Source organism: Hypanus sabinus, chromosome 27, assembly GCF_030144855.1.
Source record: "Hypanus sabinus isolate sHypSab1 chromosome 27, sHypSab1.hap1, whole genome shotgun sequence".
In the NCBI taxonomy this organism is placed as follows: Eukaryota; Metazoa; Chordata; class Chondrichthyes; order Myliobatiformes; family Dasyatidae; genus Hypanus; species Hypanus sabinus.
The window spans coordinates 15,730,082-15,754,321 of record NC_082732.1 but is presented as its reverse complement, the minus strand read 5'-3'; the positions used below and the strand labels follow the sequence as shown (position 1 = coordinate 15,754,321).

Sequence of the window (24,240 nt, the reverse complement as noted above, 5' to 3'; positions counted from 1 at the left end):
AGTCAGTTCAGATTGGTGATAATATCTCCTCCACATTCAGCTATGTGTTTAGTCCCCTGCTCTACTCACTTTATACTTATGACTGAGAAGCTAAACACAATTCCAAATCACTATTAAAGTTTGCTGACAACACCACTGTCATTGGTTGAATCAAAAGTGGTGATGAGTCAGCATACAAGAAGGAGACTGAAAATCTGGCTGAGTGGTGCTACAACAGCAAGCTCTCACTCAATTTCTGCAAGATGGGGGAATTGACTATTTTCTTCAGAAGGAGGAAATCAGAGGTCCATGAGCCAGTACTCCTCAGGGAATTGGAGGCATTATCATTTCAGAGGATTTGTACTGGGTCCAGCATGCAAGTACTGTTACAAAGAATACCCAGCAGCACCTCTACAGTTTTTCAGAAGTTTGTGAAGATTTGGCACATCATCTAAAACTTAGTTCAACAGATGTAGAGAATATAATGACTGGTTGCACCATAGCCTGGTATGAAAACACCAATGCTCTTGAATGGAAAAGCCTACAGAAAGTAATGGATACAGCCCAGTCTATCACAGGTAAAGCCCTCCCACTCAGCTTCCCTCACCCCATCACTGCACTGTTCCCACAATCTACGTACTCACTATCATTGATTCCTCATTTCCCGTTCTCAATATTTATTGCTTATTTATTTATTATTACTATTTTTTTAAATTTGCAGAGTTAGTTGCCTTTTGTACATTAGCTATTTGTCCATTCTGTTGGGTGCAGTCTTTCATTGATTCTATCGTAGTTCGTGAATTTACTGTAAATGCCTGCAAGAAATGAATCACAGGATTGTACAGTATGTGATGACATATATGTACTTTGATGATAAATTTACATTGCACTTTGCTTAGCCAGGTGGCTGCATATAGAGTAAGGAAAGAGCATTAATATACCAGGAAGAAAATCTGGCTTTGAATCTCTGATTCCCAAAACTTCACATTACTGGCACTTTCCTTACTTCTGATCTGCGCCTGCATCCCCAAGAAAATTAATTGATTGTTGAAATATATCAACAATATCTAAGCAGCTAACTGGATACTGGAAGATGAATGACATTAATAATATTTTTATTTAGTGATTTCTCAGTCCTTAAACTAAGTTGATCATCATAGTATATTACATATAAAGGCTGACAAAAGTGTTTGGGGTTTCTAAACCTCTGGAGACTAGGAAATACCACGAGACAGTAGGTTGTATTGTTCAGTGCTGACACATCCCCAGGACAGCACTCAGATCCCATGAGATGCAGTGTTGTAACACTGGAGAAATATCACAACTGGTTTGAGGCTGGCAAGCGCACACAAAATGCATTCAAATCATCCCCCTTCTAGTGTTCTTGATTGAGTGACAGTCATTGGTCATGACACTGACAGAACTGTCTTGTTCCACTCAGGACGATGCACAAAATGTATATCTTAGCTCAATCAAAACGCAACAACTCTGATGGAACTACATTCAAATGCCAGCCTGATTATGCTTTGATTGAACTGAATTTCAGTTTATTGTCATTTAGAAACCACAACTACAATGCACTTAAAAAATTAAACAACATTCCTCCAGAATGATATCACAAAAGCACACGACAGAACAGACTACACCAGAAAATCCATATAACGTTTGGCAATCCCCAAATCCAGAGTCCAGAGAGGCTGCTGCGTATTAAATATCGCGCTACCATCTGTTGGCTTCAACCAAATTACTCAGTGGATCTTCCAGTCATAGCAATTGACAGCAATCATACAAGTTTGATTTCAACTCATACTCCAGATGTGGGCTCCCTCTCTAATGCAGTATTGAGGGAGTGCTGCACTGCTGCGATGCCTTCTCTTAGATAAATTGAAACACAGCAGTCACTCAGTTGAATGTACTCAACTGAACTTCTACAATGAGAGCTCAGTGGTTTCCCATGGCCAGGAGGTAAAATAAAACTGAAGATGCTCAAAATAAAAGCTGATAGTACTAGAAACACTCATCAAGTCGAGCAGCACCTTTGGAGAGAACAAGGTAACGAACCTGGAAGCAGATTCTGTTTTTTTCTCCTGACTTGCTGTGTTTTGAAGCATTTCTGTTTTAATTCTCCCTGGTTCTCCAACTTGTAGGAGCTTATTTGTTGAAGGATAATTGTCTAAAAGAGATAAATAACTAAATTCCTTTATATTGGAGTTTGCTATGTGCTAATTGGCTGAAGCATTTTCCGTAGTGACTGAAATTCAACAGAATTTTAGGAGTCTCAAGAGAGACTCTTAGGTTGACACTTCGTCCCGAAGGTGGCCCCACTGACACAAAGGCTCCCTCTCAGTATTCCACTAGAATATCAGTACTTGTTCTCATTCTGTGTCCAGCATAGGTCCTCAGTCCAACATCCGCTGGCCTAGCCAGTATTTACCTCTCAACATCACAAGATAAAGGTTTCAGGTGTTGGCAACTTGGCTGCTAGGCTTTCTCCATTAAACCAGTACAAATCCTCCTTTTTAAAATCAACTGGAAACCACACTAGGACCTCCCAAGGTTATAAAAACTATTAGGCATCCAATAAACAATATCCTGTCTCTCTTTTCATTCATTTTGTTAACCATTCCACTCAACTCCATGCTAAAGTCTATTGGATACCCTGCCAGTCACTTTCACTTCAGCAATCACAGCACAGCGACTCCCCTGACAACCCAAAAATAAAATAGAAATAGAAATGGGTCATTAGACCCCATTATTCAATTCTATTACAACTAGACCTGTACCTCATCCACTTCGCATCAAACACCCCTTTCTTTTAATTACTCTACACCCCAAAACCCTGTTTTCCTAGCTTTGAATATATTCAGTTACTGTGGTCCTTTTCAGTAGAGAATTCCAATGATCCACAACCTCAAAGTAAATATATTTCTTCCTCACCTCATATTCCCTAATAGTCCACTCCTAATCCTGAGAATATTCCACTTGGTTCTAAACTCCCTTTTCGAGTCAGTGACATTTCAACATCTATCGAACTTAGATTGTTGTACATCATACCTTTGAAATCATGAGATCATGTTCTTTCATATTCCATGAATAAATCTGTTCCATTTACTCTGCTTGTGGGACATAGCCACATAACACCCAGCCTTCATCTGCACAATTACCATAGAAAGTAAATAGCTTTAGGGCCATTCATCTTTCCAGTGAATCTGCATTGTCCTACCTGAAACCCAGTGAGACCAAAGCTACACAGAGTTGTTCATGTGTGGTCTCACCACAACCCTGTGCATCTTCTGTCAGACTTCTGTGTTTCTTCCTTCCAACTCCCTTTCTGGTGAGATATTTCATTTGTCATCCTAATTACTTGCATTCTCTGGTTTGTCCTTATTTAAAAATAATCTAAATTACCATTATCCATACGAAAATGAATTACCTTCATCACTCCCATACAAAATTTCATTTTCCACCCTTTTAACCACTTACTTGCCTGTCTGCATTCCTTAGCAAAAGCTTTGTATCCTTATAGCTAATTTTCCCAATTAGCTTTGTCTAGCCAGAAAACATAGCCACATAACACCCAGCCTTCATCTGCATAATTACTATGGAAAGTAAATAACTTTAGGGCCAACATTGACTACTGCGGTTCCCCACTACGAAGTGCCTGCTGATCTGAAAATGACTTGTTTCCTGCCCCACTATTCTCTATCCTGTTAATATATCCCCCATAATTGACAACACCGATAGACTAAACTCCATTTATCCATTGAGAACCCATGTGTACACAGGTGCATTCAGCAGAACCAGAGGCCATGGCAAGTTGCCCAAACCATTTTGCCTCACTTGGTCTCCCATAGTTTTGGGTACCTTTCATTATACTTTCTCATTCAACTGCCTAATGACAAGACCTAGAAGAGGTCTCCTTCTCTTTTAGTCAAAAATTTAATTTCTTCTTGGCTCCTAGCTCTGCGTCTGTTCTGGGATTCTAAGTAAACCCCTGCATTCCATCTCATAAGTGATCTCCTTCCTCAGAAAAAATAATAACTGACTCTCACCTGCTGAACAACTTCATGGAACCATCCATCACATTACCCAGAGGAGAGAGGGGTTTCTACCCGATTTGTTTTGATGTGATGTCCCATGTCAATCAATTTATCTAATCCAGGCATGGGCAAACTACGGCCCGGGGGCCATATGCGGCCCGTTAAGCTTTTTAATCTGGCCCGCAGAACTTGATGAAATTATATTAATAAACCTTGTTAACGCTTTTTTCCCCGCAATTCTGCCGTTTTCCCAATAGATGACGCACTCTATATACATTGACCTTTGTTGAGGTGCAGCGTATTACTCCACATTTGTGCTTTACTCTTTGTTCGGCTCAACCTATTTGTGTGAACAGGCATTCAGCGTCATGAACATCAACAAAGCCAGCCACAGATCCAAGTTAACTGACCAACACCTCAGATCCATCCTGAGAATCGCCACAACAAAATTAAATCCAGACTTTGATGCGCTGGCTAAAAAGGGAGACCAACAACACTATTCCCACTGAAATTAAAAATAAGTTTCTTCGTTGTGTTATGTAAAAAATGCATTTGAAAATATTTTTTTCAATAAGCCTTACATGTTACATGTCATTTCTGTTAAGTGATGGACATGAGTAGTGCGCAGGTGACCATACGTTCTCAAAATAAAAAATGCGCTCCAGACCAAATAATGCACTCTGCAGACTGGTGTGCTGTCACTGTTCTGTCCTTGTGCTGGTTGTTGTTGAGTTTTGGCACAGGGGACAATTGAATAAGAAGGAGCAGGACAAGTAGACCTGCATCTCCTACCGTTTTTGAAATAAAGACAGTCAGGAGGAGAGTGATGATGATAATATCTTGAAGGATAACAGAATTTTCAGTGCTTTAAAATAATAACTGTTACTATTAAAAAAAGCTGTATTTTATTCATTTAATTTTCAGTGTTTTAAAAGTCATTTCAATAAATAGCTAAATACCATGGGACTTCAAAGACAGATATTTTGTTGTAATGCGTTTGTTCATTTTCAATTGAAATTAAAGCACATGTTTTCTACATATCCCATGATATTTTATTTTCTCTTATGAGGTGTATTACCAAAACACTCCGTCCATCTGCTCCTGGTCCGGCCCCCCTGTCAAATTTTAGAACCCTTTGTGGCCCACAAGTCAAAAAGTTTGCCCACCCCTGATCTAATCCAACACTCTGACTTCCAATATTCCTTTTTTTCAGGGAATCATCTAATTACAAAATTATATATAGGCTCTAATTCAGGAAACCAATTGTAACAGAATATTCCACAGTATAACTTGCCCTCGCATTCCTTTTGTAACCTATTATTCATCTTTTGCATTTGACAGTTTAATGGCTTGCTAGTGTTTCACCTCCATTTGAGTGGTGGCAATTACACTGAAGTTCTCTTTTTTTTCCAAATTTTGACTCTACAGACTGTGAGGCTTTGAAATTAGCTATTAATCTCATTACTGCACAAGAATTGTAATCATTTGTCATCCTAGATCCACGGAGGGTCAGGGAGATGCAGAAGTCAAACATAGTCCAAGAAGAGATTGAGCAGAGTGATCAGGGAACCCAAAACTGAAGGATGGCAATGACAATGTTAAGTGCTTTCAACAAAGGATATGTTATGTCTTAAAACAGTGGTAGAATCTTTTTCCTTTCTCCCACGGTCCACCATCTTCTTCTACCGGATTCCTTCTTCAGCAGCCCTTTACCTTTCCCACCTACCAAGCTTCACCCAACACCATCTAGCTAGTCCTCCTTCCCCTCCCCCCCACCTATTTATTCTGGTGCCTTTCCCCTTCCCTTCCCATCCTAGAGAAGGATCTCAGCCCAAAGCATCAATTGTTTATGCATTTCCATCAACATTGTGTGACCTGCTGAGTTGCCACAGAATTTTGCGTGTGTTGCTCTGAATTTCCAGCAACTGCAGAATCTCTTATGTTTATGGTACAGGGGAAAACTTGATTGACATTCTAAAGGAGATATTGACATGTTTGATCAGTGAGGGGCTGTAAGAATGAAATTCCTGAACACAAGGTTTACATAGCTGGAGAAAAGACTTCAAATAGATGGGCAAAGCGGTGACAAAAGAACTGGGATTTCCAAGGAATGGAAGTGGCTGAGGTGTGGCGTTTCAGAGCTAGAGGAAGATTGCATGTTTGGGAGGGGCAAGGCCACTGAGACTTTGGGAAGACAGGAGGCAATGTTTGTCAGGAAGCAGCTCAAATGGAATGGTGCAGGTTCAGATATGAGCAGCGAGGATTCGGATGAATAATTTATTCTGGGTTGAGGGCAGGAGTGATCAAGATTGGACCTATACTTATGTCTGACTAAGGGAGAGGCTGGCCTAGATAATTAAGAGGGTGTCTCTTGGAAGATGGGACACAAGCACAGTTGCTGTGAAAGCAGGGGACTCTTAAAATTTCCCCCAACAAGTGTTCTCACGTTCATTTTTTTCACACACACACACACACTCTGGTGCTAACTGCTATATTTTAAGCACTTTCTAACTTTGGGAAGTGGGATCAAATCTTCCTGAAAACAAGATTACTGGGAATCCACAGCATAAACTGTGACCACGAGAAACTATTGAAAGAGGGACTTTTAATTTGGACAGGCAGGCACAACCTTACACTACCAATTATTATAAGAATTTGCTAAATCTGCACATTTATTAACCATTAAATGCACCATAGAAGTTAATACTTAGAATCATTCTTTAAATAATCTGTTAATTATTAATACAACATCTCTGGCACAGAGTGGCAACAATTTGAAATGTGCACCACCGATGTTTTTTTCAATAGCTTTTTTTGTGTTACCACTGGTATTTCTTTCCCTTTCTATGCTCACTCCGTGTCCTGTTTGTCATTCCCCAGTATCTTTTGTCTCATTGGTAAAGGAGGCAAGCTGGTTTAAGGTCCTTAGTGACACATTCCTCCCCCTCCAGTATTAACAGCAAGAAACGGAGGGGTAACGGGGTGACGGTAGGGGGCAGGAGAGGGTGGAAGATCAGAAAACGAGAGAGAGGGGAGCAGAGAGAAGTGAAGGAAGAAGAAACACAGGCAGGAAGGCAGGATGAGGTTGATGGGGATGGGAGAGGAAAGGAGAGAGTCAGAGACGTAGCAAAAGCGAGGGAGATAAGAGAGAAGGGAAACAAGACGGAAAGAGGAAGAGCTTGACTGCGAAAGGAAGAGATTCAATAGGTGCAAGTGAAGGAAAATGGGTAGGGAGGGAAGGGTGGGGTGAGAAACAGGGGCTAGAAAGAGAGTTGAGGGGAGGAGAAGGAAAGGTGAAGGTGATGCATGGGAGGGGAGAAAGTAGTGCTGGAAGTTTGTGGGAACGTGCAGACAGTTGGTGACAGGAGGAAGTGAAGGAAGATAGAAGGAGAGATACGAGAGAGAATAGGAGTGTGGGAAGGGAAGGTGAGATGAGAAAGGATGGAGACAGGGAAGAGAAGTAGAGAGGAGAAAAAAACTAGAAAGCAGAGAGAAAGTGGAGGTGAGGTAGGGGAGAAAGGGGGGAGGGAGGGAGGGAGGGAGATCAATTCAAATTGCATTCCAATGTGTAGCAATAGCCATTTTAGATTTTTATCGAAACAGTCAAAAGACAGAGTACTGGAAAATCTCAGCGGATCAAGCAGCATCTGTGGAGAGAGAAGAACCAGTAACACTTAAGGTCAGGGGCAGTAATTGCTCCCTCCGCAGATGCTGCCTGAATTGCTGAGTATTTCTAGAATTTTCTGTTTATGTTTTAGAGCTGGAGTTCCCTTTTGATTTTTAACTTTCTACCACATGTTATTATCCTCCCTTTTGTATAGACAAATCATGTAGTCAACGAAGAAGCAGGAAGAATATAGATGTTTGCCCGTGTCAAGGTAATATTTACCACTTCCCGGCGTCAAGGCTTATGAATGATTTGATAGTTCCGAAGCTGGCTAATCGGATACTTGAGAAAGAAAGCAGACTAAAATGTGGGACTCGAATTCAGAAACGTTATCGCTCTGGACTAGTTTGTTCTCCAAATTCCAATCATCTCAGAAGCCTCCGTGGCCAGTTGAAACTTGACTCAAAAACTCACTTGTTCCGATTCTTCTGCAAATCAACCAAGTCTCGTCAGATATTAAATCATAAATGAATTCACCAAAATTCCTCTGATGACATTTAATTCCCATTTCAACATACAATGCGCACTCCATATCCCTAAAACCAGCTAAGAAAAATTTAAAAAACTTTTACTCATTAATTCAGATGGCAGAGAGTTCTAAGAAATAGCGGATAAAACGTATTGGGATAGTCACGAAACTGACAGCAGAATTCGTAGCGCACTCACCTGCAAGGGAGTAGCCCTTTAAATCCGTTAAAGCTGATGAATTTGAGAGGGAAGGTTTCTTTTGTGAAGTGCTCTCGCTGAAAGTTGGAAAGCGGCTGTGGGGAGAGCGGCCAGCACGAAGCAGCTCGGTAACCGAAGTGTCTCCTTTATATCAAGGAGCAGTCCATCCAGCCTTGGCAGTCCCTCTGCCCTTGGGGAGAAGGAGGTCCCACATTCTGCCATTTTCTGGCAGCCTCTCGCCCGTGAGTTAATGTTTGGCGAGGGTTGGCTTAAACGCGGAGCTCCACCTACTGCCGAGAGGTTGGCTGCGCTTTCAGAATGAAAACCGCGACCGAGACAATCCCCGCGGAGCCGCCCGGCTTTCTGTGGGATGAAGTGCAAACTACAGCAGAGCCGAACTCAACACAAACTGCCTGCTGTCGAGGCGCGGGAGCGTCGCCTATCTGAAGCGCTTACTCTGTTTCTCTCTCCACAAACGCTGCCTGGTCTGCCGAGTGATTCCAGCATCCTTTATTTTTATTGCAGATTCCCGGCACCTGTATCTTTTTTTTCTGTCTCGTATTAGAGCGTTGTGGGTTTTTTTTGTGTGTCTGAGAATGAAGACGTGAGGTGAAATACAGCCTAGCACAAAGGCCTCCTTCTTTCCCAGGCTCCTTTGCTTTATCCACCTTAAATAAACCCAACATGCCTAGTGTATTATCCCGATTTTCCCTTTTCATTATACCTAGAAATTCCCACTTCCCATTGCTCGAAGTTCTCAAATCATATCATCGCCAAGTCAGCATTTCCTGTTATTACAAAGAACCTTCTTTACTTCTCATCCCACAACAGAAGGAGGGGGATATGGTGAGCAGATCATTCTCCCACTAGGTTCCATGCCCTTCGCAAAAAGAGGTCCCATACTTTGCCATTCAGCCATTTTCTGGCACCCTGTCACCCTAATCTCAAAGGTGGCTTAAATTCTACACCATTCATATTTTCCTAATCATCTCATAACCCCTCATCTCAAAAAAACATAACTCATTCAGGTTCCATCTGCCTTTGCCTGGCCTCCTTCCCAGGTTACACAGCACTTTGGTCGACTTGGAAATCGGGCCAAGGAATGGCAGATGGAGTTTAACTCAAACAAGTGCAAGTTAATGAATTTTGGGGAGGTAAACTGGGACTGTAGAGCGTTTTATAGAATTGTAACACCTAAGGATATATGTATGTAGTTCCCTGAAAAGTGGCAACGCAGGTAGACAAAACAGTATGGCATGCTTGCCTTTATGAGATGGAACACTGAGTACAAGATTTGGGACATTTTGTTACAGTTGTACAGAACGTTGGTGAGGAAAACTGACCTGAGGAACTGAGGAAAACTCCTGAAAACTCTGCTAAGTTCTGGCCACCATGCTATAAGAAAGATGTGATTAAGCTGGAGAAGGTGGAAAATAAAAGGTTCACAAAGATTTCGCCATGACTGGAGGGCTTGAGTTACGGGGAGAGATTGGAAATGCTGGGTCTGTTTTCCCTAGATTGAAGATCACTGAGGGGCAGCCTAACAGAGGTTTATAAGGTAGGTGGTCACAATGTATTCCCAACATAGGGCAGTCTAAAACTAGACTGCATAAGGAAAGATTTAATGGGGACCTTGTGGACAAGTTTTTCCACACAGAGGATGGTAGGTACATAGAAAGAGCTAAGAGGAAGTGGTAGAGGTGGGCACAACATTTAAAATACATTTAAATAGATTCAGAAGTGAGACAGATTTAGGCGGATGTGGGCTACGAGCAGGCAAATGGGACTAGCTCAGGAACGTATCTTGGCCAGCATGGATGAAGTGGGCCATGATGTATGTCTCTGTGACTCTATGAATCTATGAGTGAACCTACAGTAATCGAAAGATTTACAGCCTCTGTCTTCAATGGCTGCCTCTCATCCTGAGAATGTGTCCCCCCCCCCCCATTAAAGTCTGTCCAGGGTTTAGCTTTCATATTCAGCTTTTTTCCTTTGTAGCTGAGGGGGTGCTGGTTGTCGAGAATATCCCCATTGCCAAGCACCATCCACAACAAAGCAAAGTGGCTTTGCTCTACTGCACCCCACAAAGAAATATGTGGCAACAGAAAACCTTTGTCAATTTCCCATGCACCATCTGAGGGAAATATCTGAAAAGGAAACAAGACGACACTCGTAATCTGGGAGACTTTTACAGCTTTGAAAGTGTAGCAACCATTGTAAGGCGGCAACTATAACAACGTACTTATATACAGCAAGCTCCCACAATCAGCAATGTGATAATGACCTTGTTGTTATATGGTTTGAGGGGTAAACAATGCCCGGGATACTAGGAATGAAACAGCTACCATATGTCATTTTCAAAACACCACCAGGTAATCTTTTACATCCAACTGAGAATGTTAATTCAAGTGATGGTACTTTGGATAGTGGGTGGCATACTCTGGAATGTTCTTTTGGGTTATGTTCTCAAGTGAGGGTGCTACTGATTGAGGCACCACTGATTCCCAATCGTTCCCAAATGTAGTATGGCTGAAATGGGGTGGCTCACCCTTCAGGAGTTGGTAAGTGCTGGCCCAGACACAAGCTGTCAAGGCTGCCCACTTTGGCTTGAGAATCTGTGGTACACCAATGTGTTTTTCAAACGATACAAAAACCCACACCCACTACTAAAACGCTTGACTTCCAGTGACACCACTATGGTTTTCCATTCAAACCCACTCATTAGAAATAGCAGGTGAGTGAGGAATATGCTCTCGGAATCCTTACCAAAGCGTTTACTTTCAGATGGCTGTGTGTGAGGAATAGGCATAACTGAAGTGCAGAGACCTGCTTTACGTCACTGACCACAAGATCACAACCACTGAGGCTTAGAAAAACCATCAGAACCTCAGGATTAAAGCTTTTTGCTTTCTAATATACAGCCATGAACAAGAAAATTATAATTGTATGGCATTTGATCTTAAATAAAATCCTGCGTATTCCCAGTATCTGGCTGCAACCAACACTCTGGAAATTCTTGAGGTAAATAAAGCCTGCAAATTGCACCACTAAATATATCAACTCAGCGACATTTCATTGTGTCTATATAAAGGCCCAGATGACAACACCCATCACATGTCTGGTTGCCTCATGAGAGACAATGCTGCTAGTTTCAAAGTGTTCACCTCATTATAGGAAGGAGGTGGAAGCTTTAGAGAGGGTGCAGAGGAGACTTACCAGGATACTGCCTGGATTAGAGAGCATATCTTATGAGGATAGGTCACCAAGCTACAGCCTTTCTCTTTGGAGTGAAAAAGGATGTGAGGTGGCATGACCGAGGTGTACAAGATGGATAAGAAGAATACAGTGGGTGGACAGCCAGACTTTTTCTCCCAGGGTGGAAATAGCTAGTATGAGGGGACATAACTTTAAGGTATTTGGAGGAAAATATGGTTGGGGGGGGGATATCAGAGGTAGGTACATTAGGACATTTAAGAGACTCTTAGGTACGCACATGGATGAAAGAATAATGAAGGCCTATGTGGGAGGGAAAGGTTAGATTGATTTTAGAGTAGGTTAAAGGGACTGCACAATATCATGGGCCAAAGGGTCTGTACTCTTCTGTGAATGTTGTTTAACAATAATGTTGCAGCACTAACACCGGCAACTGGCTGAAATTCTGCTTTTACCAGGTTTGTAACTGGATGGGAATTTCCATTGATGGTGTTGCACCTCCCAGTTAAAATCTCAGTCCAAGTATACCTTCATATGAATGAAACCTGAGGCAAATTACAATAGATGTCAACTCCACTCAATATTGTTATACAGAATTGCTGTTTCCAGATTCTGTTCGAAACACCCCGCAGTGAAATTTGTGATGGCAGAAAACCTCTGTCAATTTCATGTGCACTGTCAGGGAAATGTCTGAAAAGAAAAGAAGATGGCACTAATATAATCTCAGAAACTCTTATAACTTTTAAGTGTAGCTGCCATTGTAAGGCGAGAACCACAACAGTATATTTACCCACAGCAAGCTTCCACAATCAGCAGTGTTATAATGACCATGTTATTGTTATTTGGTTTGAGTGTCCAGGACACTTTCCAAATTGCCTTTCTGGTCACCTTTCATCAAAAATAAAAAAATCACCATGCAAAACATTAACCTGCCACTTTGATTCAGGATGACTGCATCAAACGATATTATAATGCTTCTATTAGGTGGTGACCAAGGAAGAATTTTGATTTGTGAATGTTACTTTGCATTAATCATGTAGAATGGAATGAATCTTGACGAGATCAGTATCAACTCTCTGACCGCTATGGGCCCATATATTCATGTGATTAATCTCTTGCATTATCCAGTGTAACTCTTAGCCATTCAGCACCCAAGGAAAATGGGGGGAGAGTAATGATAATTGCTCAAAAATAAAATTAATGTTTATCACACACTAGTATATGGATAAATATTTAAATAAATTGCCCAACTATATTTTATTTAAGTTCAAAAAGAACTCTTTAAGTCATTGTCATTGATGAATCAATGTTGAATTCTATCATCAGAATATTCCAAATTTCACCTTTTCTTAGTCTTTAATATAGGAGTGCTCGTGATCGACAGACGACTGGAGATCGGAGGATCAGCCGTTGTAGGTAGGCCGAGACCCTCGGACCTACCTGGACAATATCTGAGGAGGAAAGTAAAGCGTCAAGCGCGGGTGACATCAGTGGCGAGCGCGGGCTTTAAAAAGTGGCCCACTTTCAGGAGCGGGCAGTGGAGTGCGCAGGAGCAGAGTGCTGGGCTTTGGCTCAGCGGGCTTCGGCATAAGAGAACTTCAGTAAGAAGCCTGCTTTTCATTTATTCTGACTAATCTAAGATCAGGTAATGGGGAGACAGTTAGAGCAGAGGTGTGCTCCGTATGCAGTATGTGGGAGGTCAGGGTCAACACAGTTGTCCCTGATGACCACACCTGCAATAGGTGCATCCAGCTGCAGCTCCTATCAGACCGAGTTAGGGAATTGGAGCAGGAGCTGGATGAACTACGGATCATTCGGGAGGCAGAGGCAGAGATAGATAAGAGTTATCGGGAGGTAGTCACACCGAAAAGACAGGAGGTAGGCAAATAGGTGACAGTCAAGAGAGGCGGGGGAGCAGACAGAGAGAGAAGAGCACCCCTGTGGCCGTTCCCATCAAAAATAAGTATACCATTTTGGATACTGCTGGTGGGGATGACCTACCAGGAACAAGCTGCAGTGGTCCTGTCTCTGGCACTGAGGTTGGACCCTCGACTAGGAAGGGGAGGAGAGAAGAGAAGAGAGCAGTATTGATAGGGGATTCTATAGTCAGGGGGGTGGATATGAGATTTTGTGGGGAAGATCGGGAGTCTCGGATGGTATGTTGCTTCCCTGGTGCCGGGGTCTGAGACATCGCAGATCGGGTGCAGGTTATTCTCGAGAGGGAGGGCAAGAATCCAGATGTTGTGGCCCATGTAGGGACCAATGACGTGGGTAGGATGAGTGAGGGGGTCCTGCGTAGGGAGTTCAGGGAGTTAGGTGTGAAGCTGAAGAGCAGGACCTCGAGGGTAACAATCTCAGGATTGCTACCTGTGCCACGTGCGAGTGAGGCAAGGAACAGAAAGATTATATAAAGATTAATACGTAGCTGAGAGGATGGTGCAGGAGGGAGGGCTTCAGGTTTGTAGATAATTGGGCTTTGTTCCAGGGAAGGTGGGATCTGTTCCGAAGGGACGGTTTACACCTGAACTGGAGCGGTACTAACATTCTTGCAGGGAAGTTTGCTAGTGCTTCTTGGGGGGGCGTTTAAACTAAATTTGCAGGGGGCGGGGATCCAGAATGTGAGAGAGGATAGAGAGAGGAAGAATAAAGGACAGGTGTGGACTACACGGTTCCAGAATATTAAGTCTGTAGTAGAGAAAGGTGAGGCGGAATAAGTGATAAGCAGGACACATGTACAGAGGGATGGTCTGACGGAACATGGAGTTAAATGTGTTGACAGAATAAGTAAATTTAGGAAGGACAACAAAATTCTAGGGGCGTATAGCCCGATGGGAGTTCGGGGAGCTGGGTTAAGCACAATAGGCAGCGATTCAAACAGAGAGAGGAGAAATGGGCTAAAAATTCTATATCTGAATGCATGAAGTGTCAGAAATAAGGCGGATGAGCTTCAAGCCCAGGTGCGAATGGGTAACTATGATGTTGTTGGGATAACGGAGACATGGCTGCAGGGAGATCAGATGTGGGAAATGAATGTACAAGGGTATACGTGCTATCGTAGGGACAGAAATATGGGCAGAGGGGGTGGGGTGGCCCTGTTGGTGAGGAATGAGATTCAGTCCTTTGCAAGGGGGGACATTGGGTCAGGAGAAGTAGAGTCTGTGTGGATAGAACTGAGGAACAGTAAGGGCAAAAGGACCCAAATGGGTGTTGTCTACAGCCCACCAAACAGGAGCATGGATATTGGGTGCAAGTTGAATAGGGAGTTAACATTGGCATGTGGCAAAGGTAATGTCACAGTAGTTATGGGGGAATTCAACATGCAGGTGAACTGGGAGAATCAGGTTGGTGCTGGACCACGGAATAGGGAGTTTGTAGAGTGCCTACGGGATGCATTCTTGGAACAGCTTGTATGAGAGCCGACCAGGGACAAGACTATTCTGGATTTAGTGTTATGTAATGAACAGGATTTGATAAGCGATCTTGCAGTAAAGGAGCCATTAGGAGGTAGTGATCATAATATGATAAGTTTTTATCTGCAATTTGAGAAGGATAAGGGCAGCTCGGAGGTGTCAGTGTTGCAGTTGAACAAAGGAGACTATGGAGCCATGAAGGAGGAGCTGGCCAAAGTTAACTGGATGGATAGCCTAGCAGAAAAGACAGTGGAACAGCAATGGCAGGTATTTTTGGGAATAATGCACAAGGCGCAAAATCAGTTCATCCCCCGGAGAAGGAAGGATTCAAAGGGTAGAAAGGGGTCACAGTGGTTGACAAAGGAAGTCAGAGATTGCATAGCATTAAAAAAAAGGAAGTATGACAGAGCTAAGGTGAGTGGGACGACAGATGATTGGGAAATTTTTAAGGAACAACAGAACTTAACTAAAAAGACAATACGGGGAGAAAAAATGAGGTACGAATGCAAGCTAGCCAGGAATGTAAAGAAAGATAGCAAAAACTTTTTTAGGTATGTGAAGAGAAAGAAGATAGTTAAGAACAATGTTGGGCCCTTGAAGAATGAATTGGGTGAAATTGTTATGGGAAACAGAGAAATGGCAGAAGAATTTAATGAGTACTTTAGATCTGCTTTCACTAAGGAAGACACAATCTCCCAGATGTATGGACGGGCCAAGGACATAGGGTAACAGAGGAAATGAAACAGATTGACATTAGGAAGGAAACGGTGATGAGAAGACTGATGGGACTGAAGGCTGACAAATCCCCAGGTCCAAATGGTCTGCATCGTAGGGTACTAAAGGAGGTGGCCCTGGAAATTGCGGATGCATTGATAATCATTTTCCAATGTTCCTTAGATTCAGGATCAGTTCCTGAGGATTGGAGAATGGCTAATGTTATCCCACTTTTTAAGAAAGGAGGGAGGGAGAAAATAGAGAACTATAGACCTGTCAGCCTGGCATCGGTGGTGGGGAAGATGCTAGAGTCCATTATTAAGGATGAAATAGTGGCATATCTAGATAGCAGTGATAGGATTGGGCCGAGCCAGCATGGGTTTACCAAGGGTAAATTATGCTTGACTAATCTGTTGGAGTTTTTTGAGGATGTAACCAGGAAGTTAGACGGGGGAGATCCAGTGGATGTAGTGTACCTCGATTTTCAGAAGGCATTTGATAAGGTCCCACATAGGAGATTGGTGGGTAAAATCAAAGCTCAGGGCATCAGGGGGGAAGACATTGACATGGATAGAAAACTGGTTGGCAGATAGAAAGCAAAGGGTAACGGTGAATGGGTGTTTCTCGGAATGGCAGGTGGTGACTAGTGAGGTGCCACAGGGCTTGGTATTGGGACCACAGCTGTTTACAATTTACATCAACAATTTGGATGAAGGCATTGAAAATAACAACAGCAAATTTGCTGATGATACTAAGATGGGTGGCAGTGTGACATGTGATGAGGATGTTAGGAAAATTCAGGGTGACTTGGATAGGCTGGGTGAGTGGGCAGATACTTGGCAGATGACGTTTAATGTGAATAAGTGTGAGGTTATCCACTTTGGGAGTAAGAACAGGAAGGCAGATTATTATCTGAATGGTGTAGAGTTAGGTAAGGGGGGAATACAAAGAGATCTAGGAGTCCTTGTTCATCAGTCACTGAAGGTGAATGAGCAAGTGCAGCAGGCAGTGAAGAAGGCTAATGAAATGTTGGCCTTTATTATAAAGGGAATTGAGTACAAGAGCAAGGAAATCCTCTTGCATTTGTACAGAGCCCTGGTGAGACCACACCTGGAGTATTGTATACAGTCTTGGTCTCCAGGGTTAAGGAAGGACATCCTGGCTGCAGAGGAAGTGCAGCGTAGATTCACAAGGTTAATTCCTGGGATGTCCGGACTGTCTTACGCAGAGAGGTTAGAGAGACTGGGCTTGTACACGCTGGAATTAAGGAGATCGAGAGGGGATCTGATTGCAACATATAAGATTATTAAGGGATTGGACAAGATAGAGGCAGGAAATATGTTCCAGATGCTGGGAGAGTCCAGTATCAGAGGGCATGGTTTGAGAATAAGGGGTAGGTCATTTAGGACAGAATTAAGGAAAAACTTCTTCTCCCAGAGAGTTGTGGGGGTCTGGAATGCACTGCCTCGGAACGTAGTGGAGGCCAATTCTCTGGATGCTTTCAAGAAGGAGCTGGATAGGTATCTTATGGATAGGGGAATCAAGAGATATGGGGACAAGGCAGGAACCGGGTATTGATAGTAGTTGATAGCCATGATCTCAAAATGGTGTTGCAGGCTCAAAGGGCCAAATAGTCTACTTCTGCACCTATTGTCTATTGTCTATTTCATTTTCTCTTTCAATGTTAGAACAACATGTTCCTGTTTTGTTGGATTAGGGTGTAAATTGTTATTTTTCTTGTATTATCATGTAGTTTAACTTTCCTATGCTTGCTTGAATTTTTATATAATCACCTACATTCAGTGACCACTTCATTTGGTACCTCCTGTACCTAATAAAGTGGCCACTAAGTGTATATGTTTACAGTCTTCTGCTGCTGTAGCCCAACCACTTCAAGGTTCAATAAGTTGTGCATTCAGAGATACTCTTCTGCACACAGTGTTGTAATGCGTGGTTATTTGAGTTACTGTCGCCTTCCCATCAACTTGAACCAGTCTGGCCATTCTCCACTGACCTCTCTCATTCACAAGGCTTTTTCACTCACAGAACTGCTGCTCACTGAATGGTGTTTGTTTTTCACACCATTCTCTGTAATCTCTGGTGTGTGTGAAAATCACAGGAGATCAGCAGTTTTTGAGATCCTCAAACCACTCCATCTGGCACCAACAATCATTCCACAGTCAAAGTCACTTAGATCACATTTCTTCCCCATTCTGATGTTTGGTTTGAACAACAACTGAACCTCTTGACCATGTCCACATGCTTTTTATGCATTGAGTTGCTGCCACATGATTGGTTGATTAGATATTTGTATTATTGAGCAGGGGTACCTGTGTACTAAATGTACCACTGAGTATATATACGTATAATTTTTCTGTAAATTTCCCAAAATTTTTCAGGATCTTTCAGTATCCAAGTGTTACGCTACTCAAATCTGGCTGTTTTATATGCTGTTACCACTGGAATTTTGGTTACCTCCAGACTGAGTATTAGATGATCACAACCGCTTTTTATTTCTTTTGTCTCTTCCTTTCTTCTTTCTGCACCTCTTTCTTGTACGTCTTCTGATCTTATAACACTTAGTAAAGTGGCCATAAGCAACAATTTTAATACCTCATTCTTGACTTCCAAAGAACCCTTGGACAAGAGCATCGATATCCAACAGTTTTCAGCCTTTACCAGGAGTATTCTAATCCAATAAAGTGGATAGATGGGATAAAGTTGCCTTAGATCATGCCGCACCTCCCAATTAAAATGAATCCCATCAGTCCAAATGCCCCATACTATGAAGAAACCTAAAGTGACTTGCAGTAAATGGTGGGGCCATTGTTTGCATGACTTCCACCCAAAATTGTTGCACAGAATTGCTGTTCCCATCTGTTCAATTCACTTGATAAATTGTTCACCTTTGTTCAAAATTAAAACACAAATGGATCCAAGTACTGCACATTGCCAAATTCAAACTTCTGTTTTTGAAAAAGAATTATAAAATGGATTAATATATTTTGGAAATTTTTGCTGGTTGCATGAGAATTCTGGACACATAAACACTGGATAAACAAGTTTACTGTACCTTTGCTTGTTTCATCAACTGGGGTAATAGTAATCTTTTCCTCATCTATCTTTCTTGTGAATATCTTCAACATGCCATTAGTTGGTGGCAGAGGTAAAAACAGAAAATGAAAATTAATAAATTGCAAATGCTGGAAATCTGAAATGAAAACACGAATTGCTTGAAGCTGTCTGCGGGTCAGAAAGCATCAATGGAAATGGGAACAGAATTAATATTTCAAGTTGATGGCCTTTCAGAATTAATGGACGAGTATTGGCCTGAAATGTTAACTCTCATTTTCTCCTCACAGATGCTGCCTGGCCTGATGAATATTTCCTGAAGTCTCTGACACCCGTCCAACTAAGTCAGGTGTGAGGGTAGATCACTCTAAGTGCTGAGTCGATTTGGAGAGGACGAGAACAGCTTCCTTGGCAGTGAAATCCTGGTCCGAAGCGTATCACTGGGTGGCATGTTCTAGGCCCTGAGCAATTTGCCACAGCAAGGCTTGGGCCCTAATGTGAGCTGCAAAACTATTTGGACAATCTAAGCGCCAGCCCAGATAGACTGGAAAGGCTAGGTGTCGAGAGCCAGGTGAGGTTGGATTGTTCAGGGCACCAATCTGACTTGGAGAAGTCAAGAATGGCTTCTTAGGCAGCGAAAACTAGGCCTGGAATGATTCATCGCAGTGGGACCTGTGTTCTAGCATGAAGTTTGGACAATTTAAGTGCCAGCCCAGATAATCTGGGGGCTCCTCTGTCTGTGATGCTAAGGCTGTAAGACTACCTTCAGCTGCTGTGCCTCGTGTCTACTTTGCAGTTATTATCCCTGCTAATATGGTAAACTGAATTCGGAGGCTTTGGGCCTACTACTCCGAGCTGCTCCAGGGGATTGCGATCTAAGAATTCAATCTGGTTTGGAATACTGTTGTTGTTGCTCACGTCTGTTGTTTACATGATTTGTTTTGTTCTTTTTCCTCTTTCTCTGTGGGCACTGGGAGTTGGTCTCTGTTTTTATTCGGGTTCTTTCAGGTTCCTTGCTTTGCAGCTGCCTGTAAGCAAACAAATCTCAAGGTTGTATCATTTGCACATACTTTGATAATAAATGCACTTTGAATTTGAATTTGGTGATTTCAGATTTCTATCATCTTTTTGCTATCTGGGCTTTTTTTTAATGGACTTTCTCACCTAATTCCCTTGTGCATAGTGATTTCTTCCTGTTAACTGAACACGCAACCGAAGGTCTGATAATTAATCTATTTATTGGACTTAATCTGGATTATCGCTGCATTACTCTAACACTATAGTGTCATTTTTCCTGAGAAGATGCTGTGCTGGTCAAGATGACAATTTGCATCAAGATGGCACCAAACTGCAATGTCCTTCGAAGTTGTGATTCAGGCTTAGTTGATTTTTTAGGTTTATAGTGAAGGTTTGGGGGATAGCGAGTGGAATTGAGAGTCAAGTTAGGGTTTAGGCATAGAGAATACGGGAAAGTTAGAGGTCAAGGGCTGAAAGTTAAGAGCCAGGGACAGGAGCTTGTGGCTGGAGCCCAGGTCAGAGTGCTCCATGGTTGGAGGCCAGTGATCTCTGGGGGTCAGGTTGGCGGGCACTAAGGAGGACAAAGCCCCATGACCAGTGAGAATTATGTTCGATACCCAGTGGTTGCGAGAACCAGAGGTCAGAGTCCGGGGATCAGCAATCCTGGAGCTCAAGGCCCATGGATCAGTGTGTCTGGAGGCTGGAGGCCTGGTGTCCATAAGTCCAGGAGTGCAGGGCCAAGGACTGGAGGCCGTCTGTTCTGCCGTTGGAGGCCTGTCTGTGTGTGTGAATGGGTGGGTTGAGAGGTGGTGGGAAAGGGAGCTTGTTGCTCTGTTGTAGCTTTGTTGTGTTGTCATCATCATTGCTTTTGTTGTTCTGCTGTAGGCATGCTATGTTGGCACTGGAATGCATGGTGACACTTGAGTGCTGCCCTAAGGAACAACCTTAGGTTGTGTTGGTTGCTAATGCAAATGGCACATTTCACTGTATGTTCCGATGTATATGTGATAAATAAATGCATCTGAATCCGTGGACAACCAGCAGAGAAAATATAGGGATAGCATAATGGCTGCATCTTGTAGAGCTGCCGCCTTACAGTTCCTGTTCCTCAAGTTCAATCCTGGCCTCAGTTCCTGTCTGGTGGAGTTTATAAATCCTTCCTGTGACTGTGAAGTTTCCTCCAGGTGCCCTGGTTTCCATTCACATCCCAAAGGCATGCGCGTTGATGGGTTAACTAGCCATTGTATGGTGACCCTACGGTTCACCAAGTCTTGGGTAGGGACTCAGGAATACCATCAGATACAGATTGAGAAGGGTTCTTCATTTCTGTTTTCATTGCAGTTATTTGTTTTGCCAGTCAGGGTTGTTAGCTCTGAGCTGAACCCCCAAACCTGGAGGGAGGCCAACTCCATCGTCAAGACATCACTTCATTAGACCCTGTAAAGAGGAGGAACCATGGGAGACGAAAAGCAACTTGGTGCCGTACCATAGAGGCAGAAGTGAGGACCCTGAACCTCATCTGGGTCACAATAGAGAAAATGGCCAAGGACAGACAGAGTTGGAGGACCTTCATTGCTGCCCTGTGGGCCAGTAGTGTAATGGGCAGTGAGTAAGTTGTTCCTAGTGTGTGAGCGAATGATGCAGTCTGGGATTATGGAAATATGAGGTGAATAAAATGAGTGTATGGTAGAATGAGTGTAAATAGGCAATTGGAGATCAGCATGAATGCAATGGGCTGAAGGACATATGCCGGTCAAGTGTGAATATGACAATTCACTGCCAGGAAAGCAGAAGAATGTTACCGATTAAAGGCCACTGATAGATTGCCAATAACAAGACCCTCACACTATGGGATTTCATCAATGCAGAGGGTCACGCAGAAGATTGTCACATGAACTAAAGTTTCCCTACTCCCCTGTGTTTTCCTTCACCTCTGAGGAAGCCTTGTATCTAGTTGGGTTGTGGCTGCCATGGAAGTGTGTCTCCAGTGCTCTCCGAGTATTAAATGTCCTTGGTTAAGAGTGATGGATCTCTGTGGTACCACCAAGCAATGTGCAGATCCTGCTTTGGAACATTCGTCAGGATGTAAACCTTTCTAACACGACTTGAGATTTTTTTGCATCCTATTTCACAATTTATTTATTTGAGGAAAGAAGTGACCATTAGTACCAAACACAACAGCAGCTTGAAACAACTTTCTTCTTGGTGGGTGGTGGTGATTCTCTGGGTTAAAGAACGATGACTGTAATTAACATGGTCAATACCAGCCCAAGTTCCAATATCAACTGTGCAGCTACATTGGACCCAGTACAACCTGGCTATCAAGTACTTCCTACACACAATCTGGCCATCCACAGCAGTAAAGCAAAGAAACTAAATGAGAGTTGAATGTTAGAAGTTTTCTGTTTATTTATTCTGTGTTGATGAGAATGTTCCTGTTACTGCTTACTCAATTTGTAAGGAAAAGGAAATAATTAAGAACTATATATTACCAGGAGTCCATGAGTAGCTTGGACTGCAAACTAAAGTGGAGTTGGCTTTTGGGACTGAGCTCTATTGACCTTGGAGCAAATTAACAATCGTCTGTTGGCTCTGGAAGTTTATAAAAATATCGGTTTGAATTAAAATTGACTCCATGGCTCCGTTATCCCCACTTCCATTGCAGCAATATTTAACCTGCTTGGAATCCAATGGATGAGTAATGAGATCAGCATTTTTCCTTTGGACCAAGTTTTATGTACTTTTGCCATGAAATATATTTGTATAATATGGTGTAAGGGAGCCTCTTTGTACATTGAGTGCTCGCGATGATCTCTGAACGTTCTTGCCTTTGCTGTTCTTGACAGTTGACCTATTCAGGGCATTTAGATGTGATGTGCTAGAGTGCTGTCTCGTCACTCAGTGCATCTGAGTGTCAGTGATCACCACAGAGTTCAAGGTCACCCAAAGATGTTAATTCAAGATTCAAGATGGTCTAATGTCATTCTTCAGTACACAAGTGTAATGGAAAACAGAACTATTGTTACTTCAGATCCGATGCAGCATAAAAGAAAACAGTAAGCATGAAAAGCACAATAAATATAAATATAATGGAAATCCCATAAAACACAATGTATAAATAACTTTTACAGTTTATACAGTTATTTATACACAAGATTCACTTATGTACATAGACTGCACATAAAGTGTTGCTGGGTGCAGGAATATCTGAACACAAGGTGATTCTGAATGGAAATGATAAGATGACTTCTGGCAAGAGGAGCTCTTCTACGTAGCAGCAGGGCAAATGAAACCTGGAGTGCAGACTGGCTTAATGGGTGGAGGTGTTGTTCAGCCCAGCAGCTTGGGGGAAGTAACTGTTTGAGTCTAGTGGTCCTGATGTGGGTGCAGTGTAGCCTCGTCCCTTATTGGAGTGGGAAAAGCAGTTCATAAGCCGGGTGGGTTGGATCCTTCCTGATGTTGCTGGCGTTTTTCAGGCACTTTGATGGTGGGTAGGCTGGCGCCAGTGATACGTTGGGCAGTTTCAACTACCCTCCTGCTTTCCGCAGTGAGTTTCCATGCCATGCAGTGATGTAGCATATTTGGGCACTCTACTGCGCAGCTGTAGGAGGTCGTGAGTATTGATATGCGTAGTCCAGCTCTCTTCACCTTCCTCAGAAAGTAGAGGTGTTGGTGAGATTTCTTGACTGTGGAGGATGTTTTCCGGGACCAGGAGGGGCTGTGCAAAGTACGCAATCCCAGGAGTTTGTAACTGAAGAAGAAGAACTCCAAGTGAAGGGCACCCATTCAGAACAGAGATGTGAAGAAATTTTTTTAGCCAGAGGGTGGTGAATCTGTGAAATTTGTTGCCATGGGTGGCAAGGAAGGTCAAGTCATTGGGTGTATTTAAGGCAGAGATTGATAGGTATCTGAGTAGCCAGGACATCAAAGGTTATGGTGAGAAGGTGGGGGAGTGGGACTAAATGGGAGAATGGATCAGCTCATGATAACATGATGGAGCAGACTCGATGGGCCGAATGGCCAACTTCTGCTCCATTGTCTTATGGTCTTATGGAAACCATAGAAAGGGTGCAGAGGAGATTTACAAGGAAGTTGCTTGGATTGGGGAGCATGCCTTATGAGAATAGGTTCAGTGTACATGGTCCTTTCTCCTTGGAGCGACGGAGGATGAGAGGTGATGTGATTGAGGTGTACAAGATAATGAGAGGCATTGATCATGTGGATAGTCAGAGGCTTTTTCCCAGGGCTGAAATGGCTAGCATGAGAGGGCATAGTTTTAAGGTACTTGGAAGTAGGTATAGAGATGTCAGGGGTAAGTTTTTTTTACACAGGGAGTGGTGAGTGTGTGGAATGGGCTGTCAGCAGCAGTGGTGGAGGCGGAAACAAATAGGGTCTCTTAAGAGACTCCTGGATGGCTACATGGAACAGAAAAATAGAGGGCTATGGGTAAGCCTAGGTAGTT

General features: G+C 42.9%; 1 protein-coding gene and 1 long non-coding RNA gene across 7 annotated transcripts in view; one reads left to right on the top strand and one right to left on the bottom strand.

The window, feature by feature from the left end:
- LOC132382003 (alkaline phosphatase-like) overlaps positions 1-8,511 on the bottom strand; it is a 94,359-nt gene extending 85,848 nt beyond the window's left edge. For 5 of the 6 annotated variants that reach the window (XM_059951781.1, XM_059951783.1, XM_059951782.1 and 2 more), the window contains exon 1: positions 8,353-8,511. The gene's annotated coding sequence lies outside the window, so the exon portion shown is untranslated. The remainder of the gene's footprint in view (positions 1-8,352) is intronic. The other variant, XM_059951784.1, reaches the window with a different exon arrangement.
- A 200-nt stretch (positions 8,512-8,711) lies between these two features.
- On the top strand, positions 8,712-19,838 carry LOC132382004 (uncharacterized). Its single transcript, XR_009508172.1, has 3 exons — positions 8,712-9,910; positions 12,919-13,166; positions 19,052-19,838. It is a non-coding gene; the product is annotated as an uncharacterized LOC132382004 (long non-coding RNA).
- Positions 19,839-24,240: the final 4,402 nt, after the last annotated feature.